The sequence below is a fragment of the Papaver somniferum genome, chromosome 5 (genome assembly GCF_003573695.1).
Source record: "Papaver somniferum cultivar HN1 chromosome 5, ASM357369v1, whole genome shotgun sequence".
NCBI classification, from domain to species: domain Eukaryota; kingdom Viridiplantae; phylum Streptophyta; class Magnoliopsida; order Ranunculales; family Papaveraceae; genus Papaver; species Papaver somniferum.
In genome coordinates this window covers 214,809,886-214,823,287 of record NC_039362.1, presented here as the reverse complement: position 1 = coordinate 214,823,287, position 13,402 = coordinate 214,809,886, and positions in this window count along the sequence as shown.

The following is a 13,402-nucleotide window of genomic DNA, read 5'->3' as shown; positions in this document are numbered from 1 at the left end:
CGGAGATCTAAACCTGGCCAGGAGTGGATTACTACTGGACGGGAACTTTGCAAGAACGATGGATCTTTAGCAGTTTCCGGGTAAGATTACATGGGAATATTCTCATAAACCCCTAAACACACATGAATTCGCAAACTTCGAGAAGTGAACATGTTCGGAAATCTAAACCTGTCCAGGAATGGACTACTATTGGACTAGAACTTCGCAAGAACGATGGATCTTTAGCAATTTCCGGGAAGATTCCATGGGAATATTCGTATAAACCCCTAAACACACACGAATTCGCAAACTTCGAAAAGTGAACTTGTTCAGAGATGGAAACCTGGCCAGGAGCGGACTAGAACTTCGCATGAATGATGGATCTTTAGCAGTTTCCGGATAAGATTCCCTGGGAATATTCTTATAAACCCCTAAACACACACGAAGTCGCAAACTTCGAGAAGTGAACTTGTTCGTAGATCGAAACCTGGAAAGGAGTGGACTACTATTGGACTAAAACTTCGCAAGAACGATAAATCTTTAGCAGTTTCCGGATAAGATTCCTTGGGAATATTCTCACAAACTCCTAAACACACACGAATTCGCAAACTTCGAGAAGTGAACTTGTTCGGAGATCGAAACCTGGCCAAGAATGGACTACTACTGGACTAGAACTTCGCAAGAACGATGGATCTTTATCAGTTTCCGGGTAAGATTACATGGGAATATTCTCATAAACCCCTAAACACACACGAATTCGCAAACTTCGAGAAGTGAACTTGTTCGGAGATCTAAACCTGGCCAGGAGTGGATTACTATTGGACTAGAACCTCGCAAGAACGATGGATCTTTAGCAATTTCCGGGTAAGATTCCATGAGAATATTCTCATAAACCCCTAAACACACACGAATTCGCAAACTTCGAGAAGTGAACTTGTTCGGAGATCAAAACCTGGACAGGAGTGGACTACTATTGGACTAAAACTTCGCAAGAACGATGGATCTTTAGCAGTTTCCGGGTAAGATTCCATGGGAATATTTCATAAACCTCTATAGACACACGAATTCGCAATTTTCGAGAAGTGAACTTGTTCAGAGATCGTAACATGGCAAGGAGTGGACTACTACTGGACTAGAACTTCGCAAGAACGATGGATCTTTATCAGTTTCCGGGTAAGATTCCATGGGAATATTCTCATAAACCCCTAAACACACACGAATTCGCAAACTTCGAGAAGTGAACTTATTCGGAGATCAAAACCTGGACAGGAGTGGACTACTATTGGACTAAAACTTCGCAAGAACGATGGATCTTTAGCAGTTTCCGAGTAAGATTCCATGGAAATATTTTCATAAACCTCTAAACACACACGAATTCGCAAACTTCGAGAAGTGAACTTGTTCGGAGATCGTAACCTGGCCAGGAGTGGACTACTACTGGACCAGAACTTCGCAAGAACGATGGATCTTTATCAGTTTCCGGGTAAGATTCAATGGGAATATTCTCATAAATCCCTAAACACACACGAATTCGCAAACTTCGAGAAGTGAACTTGTTCGGAGATCGAAACCTGGTCTGGAGTCGACTACTATTGGACTAGAACTTCGCAAGAACGATGGATCTTTAGCAGTTTCCGGGTAAGATTCCATGGGAATATTTTCATAAACCTCTAAAGACACACGAATTTGCAAATTTCGAGAAGTGAACTTGTTCGGAGATCGTAACCTGGCCAGGAGTGGACTACTACTGGACTAGAACTTCGCAAGAACGATGGATCTTTATCAGTTTCCGGGTAAGATTACATGGGAATATTCTCATAAACCCCTAAACACACACGAATTCGCAAACTTCGAGAAGTGAACTTGTTCGGAGATCTAAACCTGGCCAGGAGTGGATTACTATTGGACTAGAACCTCGCAAGAACGAGGGATCTTTAGCAATTTCCGGGTAAGATTCCATGAGAATATTTTCATAAACCCCTAAACACACACGAATTCGCAAACTTCGAGAAGTGAACTTGTTCGGAGATCAAAACCTGGACAGGAGTGGACTACTATTGGACTAAAACTTCGCAACAACGATGGATCTTTAGCAGTTTCCGGGTAAGATTCCATGGGAATATTTCATAAACCTCTATAGACACACGAATTCGCAATTTTCGAGAAGTGAACTTGTTCAGAGATAGTAACATGGCAAGGAGTGGACTACTACTGGACTAGAACTTCGCAAGAACGATGGATCTTCATCAGTTTCCGGGTAAGATTCCATGGGAATATTCTCATAAACCCCTAAACACACACGAATTCTCAAACTTCGAGAAGTGAACTTGTTCGGAGATCAAAACCTGGACAGGAGTGGACTACTATTGGACTAAAACTTCGCAAGAACGATGGATCTTTAGCAGTTTCCGGGTAAGATTCATTGGGAATATTTCATAAACCTCTAAACACACACAAATTCGCAAACTTCGAGAAGTGAACTTGTTCGGAGATCGTAACCTGGCAAGGAGTGGACTACTACTGGACTAGAACATCGCAAGAACGATGGATCTTTAGCAGTTTCCGAGTAAGATTCCATGGAAATATTTTCATAAACCTCTAAACACACACGAATTCGCAAACTTCGAGAAGTGAACTTGTTCGGAGATCGTAACCTGGCCAGGAGTGGACTACTACTGGACCAGAACTTCGCAAGAACGATGGATCTTTATCAGTTTCCGGGTAAGATTCAATGGGAATATTCTCATAAATCCCTAAACACACACGAATTCGCAAACTTCGAGAAGTGAACTTGTTCGGAGATCAAAACCTGGTCTGGAGTCGACTACTATTGGACTAGAACTTCGCAAGAACGATGGATCTTTAGAAGTTTCCGGGTAAGATTCCATGGGAATATTCTCATAAACCCCTAAACACACACGAATTCGCAAACTTCGAGAAGTGAACTTGTTCGGAGATCTAAACCTGGCCAGGAGTGGATTACTATTGGACTAGAACCTCGCAAGAACGATGGATCTTTAGCAGTTTCCGGGTAAGATTCCATGGGGAATATTCTCATAAACGCCTAAACACACACGAATTCGCAAACTTCGAGAAGTGAACTTGTTCGGAGATCAAAACCTGGACAGGAGTGGACTACTATTGGACTAAAACTTCGCAAGAACGATGGATCTTTAGCAGTTTCCGGGTAAGATTCCATGGGAATATTTTCATAAACCTCTAAAGACACACGAATTCGCAAACTTCGAGAAGTGAACTTGTTCGGAGATCGTAACCTGGCCAGGAGTGGACTACTACTGGACTAGAACTTCGCAAGAACGATGGATCTTTATCAGTTTCCGGGTAAGATTACATGGGAATATTCTCATAAACCCCTAAACACACACGAATTCGCAAACTTCGAGAAGTGAACTTGTTCGGAGATCTAAACCTGGCCAGGAGTGGATTACTACTGGACGGGAACTTTGCAAGAACGATGGATCTTTAGCAGTTTCCGGGTAAGATTACATGGGAATATTCTCATAAACCCCTAAACACACATGAATTCGCAAACTTCGAGAAGTGAACATGTTCGGAAATCTAAACCTGTCCAGGAATGGACTACTATTGGACTAGAACTTCGCAAGAACGATGGATCTTTAGCAATTTCCGGGAAGATTCCATGGGAATATTCGTATAAACCCCTAAACACACACGAATTCGCAAACTTCGAAAAGTGAACTTGTTCAGAGATGGAAACCTGGCCAGGAGCGGACTAGAACTTCGCATGAATGATGGATCTTTAGCAGTTTCCGGATAAGATTCCCTGGGAATATTCTTATAAACCCCTAAACACACACGAAGTCGCAAACTTCGAGAAGTGAACTTGTTCGTAGATCGAAACCTGGAAAGGAGTGGACTACTATTGGACTAAAACTTCGCAAGAACGATAAATCTTTAGCAGTTTCCGGATAAGATTCCTTGGGAATATTCTCACAAACTCCTAAACACACACGAATTCGCAAACTTCGAGAAGTGAACTTGTTCGGAGATCGAAACCTGGCCAAGAATGGACTACTACTGGACTAGAACTTCGCAAGAACGATGGATCTTTATCAGTTTCCGGGTAAGATTACATGGGAATATTCTCATAAACCCCTAAACACACACGAATTCGCAAACTTCGAGAAGTGAACTTGTTCGGAGATCTAAACCTGGCCAGGAGTGGATTACTATTGGACTAGAACCTCGCAAGAACGATGGATCTTTAGCAATTTCCGGGTAAGATTCCATGAGAATATTTTCATAAACCCCTAATCACACACGAATTCGCAAACTTCGAGAAGTGAACTTGTTCGGAGATCAAAACCTGGACAGGAGTGGACTACTATTGGACTAAAACTTCGCAACAACGATGGATCTTTAGCAGTTTCCGGGTAAGATTCCATGGGAATATTTCATAAACCTCTATAGACACACGAATTCGCAATTTTCGAGAAGTGAACTTGTTCAGAGATAGTAACATGGCAAGGAGTGGACTACTACTGGACTAGAACTTCGCAAGAACGATGGATCTTCATCAGTTTCCGGGTAAGATTCCATGGGAATATTCTCATAAACCCCTAAACACACACGAATTCGCAAACTTCGAGAAGTGAACTTATTCGGAGATCAAAACCTGGACAGGAGTGGACTACTATTGGACTAAAACTTCGCAAGAACGATGGATCTTTAGCAGTTTCCGAGTAAGATTCCATGGAAATATTTTCATAAACCTCTAAACACACACGAATTCGCAAACTTCGAGAAGTGAACTTGTTCGGAGATCGTAACCTGGCCAGGAGTGGACTACTACTGGACCAGAACTTCGCAAGAACGATGGATCTTTATCAGTTTCCGGGTAAGATTCAATGGGAATATTCTCATAAATCCCTAAACACACACGAATTCGCAAACTTCGAGAAGTGAACTTGTTCGGAGATCGAAACCTGGTCTGGAGTCGACTACTATTGGACTAGAACTTCGCAAGAACGATGGATCTTTAGCAGTTTCCGGGTAAGATTCCATGGGAATATTTTCATAAACCTCTAAAGACACACGAATTTGCAAATTTCGAGAAGTGAACTTGTTCGGAGATCGTAACCTGGCCAGGAGTGGACTACTACTGGACTAGAACTTCGCAAGAACGATGGATCTTTATCAGTTTCCGGGTAAGATTACATGGGAATATTCTCATAAACCCCTAAACACACACGAATTCGCAAACTTCGAGAAGTGAACTTGTTCGGAGATCTAAACCTGGCCAGGAGTGGATTACTATTGGACTAGAACCTCGCAAGAACGATGGATCTTTAGCAGTTTCCGGGTAAGATTCCAAGGGGAATATTCTCATAAACGCCTAAACACACACGAATTCGCAAACTTCGAGAAGTGAACTTGTTCGGAGATCAAAACCTGGACCGGAGTGGACTACTATTGGACTAAAACTTCGCAAGAACGATGGATCTTTAGCAGTTTCCGGGTAAGATTCCATGGGAATATTTTCATAAACCTCTAAAGACACACGAATTCGCAAACTTCGAGAAGTGAACTTGTTCGGAGATCGTAACCTGGCCAGGAGTGGACTACTACTGGACTAGAACTTCGCAAGAACGATGGATCTTTATCAGTTTCCGGGTAAGATTACATGGGAATATTCTCATAAACCCCTAAACACACACGAATTCGCAAACTTCGAGAAGTGAACTTGTTCGGAGATCTAAACCTGGCCAGGAGTGGATTACTACTGGACGGGAACTTTGCAAGAACGATGGATCTTTAGCAGTTTCCGGGTAAGATTACATGGGAATATTCTCATAAACCCCTAAACACACACGAATTCGCAAACTTCGAGAAGTGAACATGTTCGGAAATCTAAACCGTTCCAGGAATGGACTACTATTGGACTAGAACTTCGCAAGAACGATGGATCTTTAGCAATTTCCGGGAAGCTTCCATGGGAATATTCTTATAAACCCCTAAACACACACGAATTCGCAAACTTCGAAATGTGAACTTGTTTAGAGATGGAAACCTGGCCAGGAGCGGACTAGAACTTCGCATGAATGATGGATCTTTAGCAGTTTCCGGATAAGATTCCTTGGGATTATAAACCCCTAAACACACACGAAGTCGCAAACTTCGAGAAGTGAACTTGTTCGTAGATCGAAACCTGGCATGGAGTGGACTACTATTGGACTAAAACTTCGCAAGAACGATAGATCTTTAGAAGTTTCCGGATAAGATTCCATGGGAATATTCTCATAAACTCCTAAACACACACGAATTCGCAAACTTCGAGAAGTGAACTTGTTCGGAGATCGAAACCTGGCCAAAAATGGACTAGAACTTCGCACGAATGATGGATTTTTAGCAGTTTCCGAGTAAGATTCCATGGGAGTATTCTCATAAACCCCTAAACACACATGAATTCGCAAACTTCGAGAAGTGAACTTGTTCGGAGATCGAAACCTGGCCAGGAGTGTATTCTTATTGGACTAGAACTTCGCAAGAACGATGGATCTTTAGCAGTTTCCTGGTAAGATTCCATGGGAATATTATTATAAACCCCTAAACACACACGAATTCGCAAACTTCGAGAAGTGAACTTGTTTGGAGAACGAAAACTGGCCAGGAGTGGACTACTATTGGACTAGAACTTCGCAAGAACGATGGATCTTTATAAGTTTCCGTGTAAGATTCCATGGGAATATTCTCATAAACCCCTAAACACACACGAATTCGCAAACTCCGAGAAGTGAACTTGTTCGGAGATCAAAACCTGGACAGGAGTGGACTACTATTGGACTAAAACTTCGCAAGAACGATGGATCTTTAGCAGTTTTCGAGTAATATTCCATGGGAATATTTTCATAAACCTCTAAACACACACGAATTCGCAAACTTCGAGAAGTGAACTTGTTCGGAGATCGTAACCTGGCCAGGAGTGGACTACTACTGGACTAGAACTTCGCAAGAACGATGGATCTTTATCAGTTTCCGGGTAAGATTACACGGGAATATTCTCATAAACCCCTAAACACACACGAATTCGCAAACTTCGAAAAGTGAACTTGTTCGGAGATCGTAACCTGGCCAGGGGTGGACTACTACTGGACTAGAACTTTGCAAGAACGATGGATCTTTAGCAGTTTCCGGATAAGATTCCATGGGAATATACTCATAAACCCCTAAACACACACGAATTCGCAAACTTCGAGAAGTGAACTTGTTCGGAGATCTAAACCTGGCCAGGAATGGACTACTATTGGACTAGAACTTCGCAAGAACGATGGATCTTTAGCAATTTCCGGGAAGATTCCATGGGAATATTCTTATAAACCCCTAAACACACACGAATTCGCAAACTTCGAAAAGTGAACTTGTTCAGAGATGTAAACCTGGCCAGGAGCGGAAGTTCTGGATAAGATTCCTTGGGAATATTCTTATAAACCCCTAAACACACACGAATTCGCAAACTTCGAAAAGTGAACTTGTTCAGAGATGGAAACCTGGCCAGGAGCGGACTAGAACTTCGCATGAATGATGGATCTTTAGCAGTTTCCGGATAAGATTCCCTGGGAATATTCTTATAAACCCCTAAACACACACGAAGTCGCAAACTTCGAGAAGTGAACTTGTTCGTAGATCGAAACCTGGAAAGGAATGGACTACTATTGGACTAAAACTTCGCAAGAACGATAAATCTTTAGCAGTTTCCGGATAAGATTCCTTGGGAATATTCTCACAAACTCCTAAACACACACGAATTCGCAAACTTCGAGAAGTGAACTTGTTCGGAGATCGAAACCTGGCCAAGAATGGACTACTACTGGACTAGAACTTCGCAAGAACGATGGATCTTTATCAGTTTCCGGGTAAGATTACATGGGAATATTCTCATAAACCCCTAAACACACACGAATTCGCAAACTTCGAGAAGTGAACTTGTTCGGAGATCTAAACCTGGCCAGGAGTGGATTACTATTGGACTAGAACCTCGCAAGAACGATGGATCTTTAGCAATTTCCGGGTAAGATTCCATGAGAATATTTTCATAAACCCCTAATCACACACGAATTCGCAAACTTCGAGAAGTGAACTTGTTCGGAGATCAAAACCTGGACAGGAGTGGACTACTATTGGACTAAAACTTCGCAACAACGATGGATCTTTAGCAGTTTCCGGGTAAGATTCCATGGGAATATTTCATAAACCTCTATAGACACACGAATTCGCAATTTTCGAGAAGTGAACTTGTTCAGAGATCGTAACATGGCAAGGAGTGGACTACTACTGGACTAGAACTTCGCAAGAACGATGGATCTTCATCAGTTTCCGGGTAAGATTCCATGGGAATATTCTCATAAACCCCTAAACACACACGAATTCGCAAACTTCGAGAAGTGAACTTATTCGGAGATCAAAACCTGGACAGGAGTGGACTACTATTGGACTAAAACTTCGCAAGAACGATGGATCTTTAGCAGTTTCCGAGTAAGATTCCATGGAAATATTTTCATAAACCTCTAAACACACACGAATTCGCAAACTTCGAGAAGTGAACTTGTTCGGAGATCGTAACCTGGCCAGGAGTGGACTACTACTGGACCAGAACTTCGCAAGAACGATGGATCTTTATCAGTTTCCGGGTAAGATTCAATGGGAATATTCTCATAAATCCCTAAACACACACGAATTCGCAAACTTCGAGAAGTGAACTTGTTCGGAGATCGAAACCTGGTCTGGAGTCGACTACTATTGGACTAGAACTTCGCAAGAACGATGGATCTTTAGCAGTTTCCGGGTAAGATTCCATGGGAATATTTTCATAAACCTCTAAAGACACACGAATTTGCAAATTTCGAGAAGTGAACTTGTTCGGAGATCGTAACCTGGCCAGGAGTGGACTACTACTGGACTAGAACTTCGCAAGAACGATGGATCTTTATCAGTTTCCGGGTAAGATTACATGGGAATATTCTCATAAACCCCTAAACACACACGAATTCGCAAACTTCGAGAAGTGAACTTGTTCGGAGATCTAAACCTGGCCAGGAGTGGATTACTACTGGACGGGAACTTTGCAAGAACGATGGATCTTTAGCAGTTTCCGGGTAAGATTACATGGGAATATTCTCATAAACCCCTAAACACACATGAATTCGCAAACTTCGAGAAGTGAACATGTTCGGAAATCTAAACCTGTACAGGAATGGACTACTATTGGACTAGAACTTCGCAAGAACGATGGATCTTTAGCAATTTCCGGGAAGCTTCCATGGGAATATTCTTATAAACCCCTAAACACACACGAATTCGCAAACTTCGAAATGTGAACTTGTTTAGAGATGGAAACCTGGCCAGGAGCGGACTAGAACTTCGCATGAATGATGGATCTTTAGCAGTTTCCGGATAAGATTCCTTGGGATTATAAACCCCTAAACACACACGAAGTCGCAAACTTCGAGAAGTGAACTTGTTCGTAGATCGAAACCTGGCATGGAGGGGACTACTATTGGACTAAAACTTCGCAAGAACGATAGATCTTTAGCAGTTTCCGGATAAGATTCCATGGGAATATTCTCATAAACTCCTAAACACACACGAATTCGCAAACTTCGAGAAGTGAACTTGTTCGGAGATCGAAACCTGGCCAAAAATGGACTAGAACTTCGCACGAATGATGGATTTTTAGCAGTTTCCGAGTAAGATTCCATGGGAGTATTCTCATAAACCCCTAAACACACATGAATTCGCAAACTTCGAGAAGTGAACTTGTTCGGAGATCGAAACCTGGCCAGGAGTGTATTCTTATTGGACTAGAACTTCGCAAGAACGATGGATCTTTAGCAGTTTCCTGGTAAGATTCCATGGGAATATTATTATAAACCCCTAAACACACACGAATTCGCAAACTTCGAGAAGTGAACTTGTTTGGAGAACGAAAACTGGCCAGGAGTGGACTACTATTGGACTAGAACTTCGCAAGAACGATGGATCTTTATAAGTTTCCGTGTAAGATTCCATGGGAATATTCTCATAAACCCCTAAACACACACGAATTCGCAAACTCCGAGAAGTGAACTTGTTCGGAGATCAAAACCTGGACAGGAGTGGACTACTATTGGACTAAAACTTCGCAAGAACGATGGATCTTTAGCAGTTTTCGAGTAATATTCCATGGGAATATTTTCATAAACCTCTAAACACACACGAATTCGCAAACTTCGAGAAGTGAACTTGTTCGGAGATCGTAACCTGGCCAGGAGTGGACTACTACTGGACTAGAACTTCGCAAGAACGATGGATCTTTATCAGTTTCCGGGTAAGATTACACGGGAATATTCTCATAAACCCCTAAACACACACGAATTCGCAAACTTCGAAAAGTGAACTTGTTCGGAGATCGTAACCTGGCCAGGGGTGGACTACTACTGGACTAGAACTTTGCAAGAACGATGGATCTTTAGCAGTTTCCGGATAAGATTCCATGGGAATATACTCATAAACCCCTAAACACACACGAATTCGCAAACTTCGAGAAGTGAACTTGTTCGGAGATCTAAACCTGGCCAGGAATGGACTACTATTGGACTAGAACTTCGCAAGAACGATGGATCTTTAGCAATTTCCGGGAAGATTCCATGGGAATATTCTTATAAACCCCTAAACACACACGAATTCGCAAACTTCGAAAAGTGAACTTGTTCAGAGATGTAAACCTGGCCAGGAGCGGAAGTTCTGGATAAGATTCCTTGGGAATATTCTTATAAACCCCTAAACACACACGAATTCGCAAACTTCGAAAAGTGAACTTGTTCAGAGATGGAAACCTGGCCAGGAGCGGACTAGAACTTCGCATGAATGATGGATCTTTAGCAGTTTCCGGATAAGATTCCCTGGGAATATTCTTATAAACCCCTAAACACACACGAAGTCGCAAACTTCGAGAAGTGAACTTGTTCGTAGATCGAAACCTGGAAAGGAATGGACTACTATTGGACTAAAACTTCGCAAGAACGATAAATCTTTAGCAGTTTCCGGATAAGATTCCTTGGGAATATTCTCACAAACTCCTAAACACACACGAATTCGCAAACTTCGAGAAGTGAACTTGTTCGGAGATCGAAACCTGGCCAAGAATGGACTACTACTGGACTAGAACTTCGCAAGAACGATGGATCTTTATCAGTTTCCGGGTAAGATTACATGGGAATATTCTCATAAACCCCTAAACACACACGAATTCGCAAACTTCGAGAAGTGAACTTGTTCGGAGATCTAAACCTGGCCAGGAGTGGATTACTATTGGACTAGAACCTCGCAAGAACGATGGATCTTTAGCAATTTCCGGGTAAGATTCCATGAGAATATTTTCATAAACCCCTAATCACACACGAATTCGCAAACTTCGAGAAGTGAACTTGTTCGGAGATCAAAACCTGGACAGGAGTGGACTACTATTGGACTAAAACTTCGCAACAACGATGGATCTTTAGCAGTTTCCGGGTAAGATTCCATGGGAATATTTCATAAACCTCTATAGACACACGAATTCGCAATTTTCGAGAAGTGAACTTGTTCAGAGATCGTAACATGGCAAGGAGTGGACTACTACTGGACTAGAACTTCGCAAGAACGATGGATCTTCATCAGTTTCCGGGTAAGATTCCATGGGAATATTCTCATAAACCCCTAAACACACACGAATTCGCAAACTTCGAGAAGTGAACTTATTCGGAGATCAAAACCTGGACAGGAGTGGACTACTATTGGACTAAAACTTCGCAAGAACGATGGATCTTTAGCAGTTTCCGAGTAAGATTCCATGGAAATATTTTCATAAACCTCTAAACACACACGAATTCGCAAACTTCGAGAAGTGAACTTGTTCGGAGATCGTAACCTGGCCAGGAGTGGACTACTACTGGACCAGAACTTCGCAAGAACGATGGATCTTTATCAGTTTCCGGGTAAGATTCAATGGGAATATTCTCATAAACCTCTAAACACACACGAATTCGCAAACTTCGAGAAGTGAACTTGTTCGGAGATCAAAACCTGGACAGGAGTGGACTACTATTGGACTAAAACTTCGCAAGAACGATTGATCTTTAGCAGTTTCCGGGTAAGATTCCATGGGAATATTTTCATAAACCTCTAAACACACACGAATTCGCAAACTTCGAGAAGTGAACTTGTTCGGAGATCGTAACCTGGCAAGGAGTGGACTACTACTGGACTAGAACATCGCAAGAACGATGGATCTTTAGCAGTTTCCGAGTAAGATTCCATGGAAATATTTTCATAAACCTCTAAACACACACGAATTCGCAAACTTCGAGAAGTGAACTTGTTCGGAGATCGTAACCTGGCCAGGAGTGGACTACTACTGGACCAGAACTTCGCAAGAACGATGGATCTTTATCAGTTTCCGGGTAAGATTCAATGGGAATATTCTCATAAACCTCTAAACACACACGAATTCGCAAACTTCGAGAAGTGAACTTGTTCGGAGATCAAAACCTGGACAGGAGTGGACTACTATTGGACTAAAACTTCGCAAGAACGATGGATCTTTAGCAGTTTCCGAGTAAGATTCCATGGAAATATTTTCATAAACCTCTAAACACACACGAATTCACAAACTTCGAGAAGTGAACTTGTTCGGAGATCGTAACCTGGCCAGGAGTGGACTACTACTGGACTAGAACTTCGCAAGAACGATGGATCTTTATCAGTTTCGGGGTAAGATTCAATGGGAATATTCTCATAAATCCCTAAACACACACGAATTCGAAAACTTCGAGAAGTGAACTTGTTCGGAGATCGAAACCTGGTCTGGAGTCGACTACTATTGGACTAGAACTTCGCAAGAACAATGGATCTTTAGCAGTTTCCTGGTAAGATTCAATGGGAATATTCTCATAAACCCCTAAACACACACGAATTCGCAAACTTCGAGAACTGAACTTGTTCGGAGATCTAAACCTGGCCAGGAGTGGATTACTACTGGACTAGAACCTCGCAAGAACGATGGATATTTAGCAGTTTCCGGGTAAGATTCCATGGGAATATTCTCATAAACCCCTAAACACACACGAATTCGCAAACTTCGAGAAGTGATCTTGTTCGGAGATCAAAACCTGGACAGCAGTGGACTACTATTGGACTAAAACTTCGCAAGAACAATGGATCTTTAGCAGTTTCCGAGTAAGATTCCATAGGAATATGTTCATAAACCTCTAAACACACACGAATTCGCAAACTTCGAGAAGTGAATTGTTCGGAGATTGTAACCTGGCCAGGAGTGGACTACTACTGGACTAGAACTTCGCAAGAACGATGGATCTTTATCAGTTTCCGGGTAAGATTACATGAGAATATTCTCATAAACACCTAA